Raw genomic sequence first — 2,500 nt, forward strand, 5'->3', positions numbered from 1 at the left:
TTATAATTTTTATCACTATATTTATTATTGCTGTTATTATTGTTATCATTACAGTTATCATTATTCTTTTGTTATTATTATTATCATTATTATATTATTTCTAATACAACCACTAATACTATTACTATTATTATCATTATTAATAAACATAATTATCATCATTTTCATTATTATTAGTAGTAGTATCCTTCTCGTCATTATTATTGTTATTGTCATTATCATTATCATCATCATTATTGTAATCATTAAAATAATGACAGTTATTAGTATCATCATCATTATCATTCATATTGCATAATTATTGTTATCTTTGTAATTGTTATTATCATTATTTTTGTTATTGTTAATATTAATATCTTTATTATAATTATCATTATTATTGTTATTATTATTATTTTTTATTATTATTATTATTACTATTATTATTATTATTATTATTATTATTATTATCATTATTATTATCATTATTATTATTATTATTATTATTATTATTATTATTATTACTATTATTATTATCATTATCATTATGGATATTATTATAATTATCATTATTATTATTATCTCTATTATCATTATGATCATTATTATTATTGCTATTATCATCATTGTCATTATCATTAATATCATCATTATCATTAATATCATCATTATCATTATTAATATTATTATAATTATTATTACTTGTGTCAGTATTATCATTATTGTTAGTACTACTATTAGCATTGTTAATTGTTAATATTATCATTATCATCAAAAAAAATTATCTTTATTACTCTGAATAGCATTGTGATTATTATCATCGTTACTTTTATTGCTACTATTGATATCATCATCACTATCATTTCTATTTTTATGATTATTATTAATGTTATTATGATTATTATTACTATTATCATTATTGTTTTTTTTTCATTAATATTATCATTATTATCGTTAGTATTACTATTAGTAGTAGTTGTACTAGTAGCAGTATTGTTATTCCCATCACATTGTTTTTATTATCATTATCAATAGTTATTTTTATTATCATTATCATTATTATTATTATAATCATCATGAGCATCATAATTATCTTTATCATCAACAGCATCATTATTCTCACCACTATCGTTATCATTATCATTGTTACTTTTATCATCATTATCATCATTGTCTTTACTGTCGCCATTGTTGTTATTACTAATATTATCGTAAGCATTATCACCTTTACTATCATCATCATCTTCATTGCCATCATCACCATCATCATCATCATTTCAACAATCATCATTCTCCCCATCCTCACGATTATAATTACTTCCTCATTAAAAGCATTACTTAATCCTGGGATTAATACTAATACCGTCAATATCAATATCTTTATGATAACTATCGTTTTCGTAATGAAATGTATTTGTTTTAACCTTTTCTTTTCATTCTGTTATATCCTTGTTTTAATCTCAATCGCTGCCAATATCTCTTCGATTTATGATACAAGAACGAGCGTTTGTCAAGAAATACGTAGAAAACCTTCTAATCAATGGCTAATGTTTTTTTTAACTTTTATATGGCCATTGCACTCCTTAAATCCCCCTTATCCAAGTCGCGGAATTCAATCAATTGATCTTGATTCTGTGTTCTTGCGAATTGGCGGCGAAAATGTACAAATCATGGAACTCCCCATTAATTAATTTCTAAGAGGTCATTATCTTTTTTTCTGTCCTTGGTTCTAAGTTAGTCTGGTACCAAGGTTATGTTTTTTATTGTTTGTTTATTCGCTTTCTTTTTTTCACGTCTTCATTAGGGCATGACAGAAACACCTAGAGAATTCAAAGCCTCATTCCGGGAGCGACACACGTCATTAATCGGTCCGCACGCCAAGCATCTGGGTCTTACGCAAAACTGGAACTGAAATTGCCTGATTTGATCTTGAAATGAAAATGGCATCAGTACTAACAAATCCTCCTCATATATTCCGTTTCCACAATGAACTTAAAGTCATTTCACCGAATTCAACAACGCGTCTGTAATGTCTCTACACACGTCATATGATAATTCTCCTGTTAAGCAAAGCAATAAAGTTGCTTTCATTTCCATTTGCCACTGACATCAAGGAGTGCATCAGTGCAGGATTTCAGCGACGAAGCTAGCCCTGAGGAAATATCTCAACAATTCCCCATTTAATAATATTCATTTGGATAAGTTGCAATGAGGTTAAGAAAAAAAATTGACCAAACTTACACTTAAGTAGGAGGTCAGAATAGGCTGGATAACGTTTTAACTTTCTGGTGTATGATGTTCTGTTTATGACAGTCATATGGTCTGTTTTGATATACTGGTTATAGATCTATTTACATCTACTTGAAATCACCTATATTGAATGTTATTGAACTTCACTGAAATATTAGTCACGTAAATTACATATGTTATAGAAAATAGTGAATTATTAAAGTTAATGAATTAAATAGTTTTCCACCAATCAGATCTCAACATTAACAGTTCACACTATTTTTTTAAGAGT

Source organism: Penaeus vannamei, chromosome 11, assembly GCF_042767895.1.
Source record: "Penaeus vannamei isolate JL-2024 chromosome 11, ASM4276789v1, whole genome shotgun sequence".
Taxonomy (NCBI): Eukaryota; Metazoa; Arthropoda; class Malacostraca; order Decapoda; family Penaeidae; genus Penaeus; species Penaeus vannamei.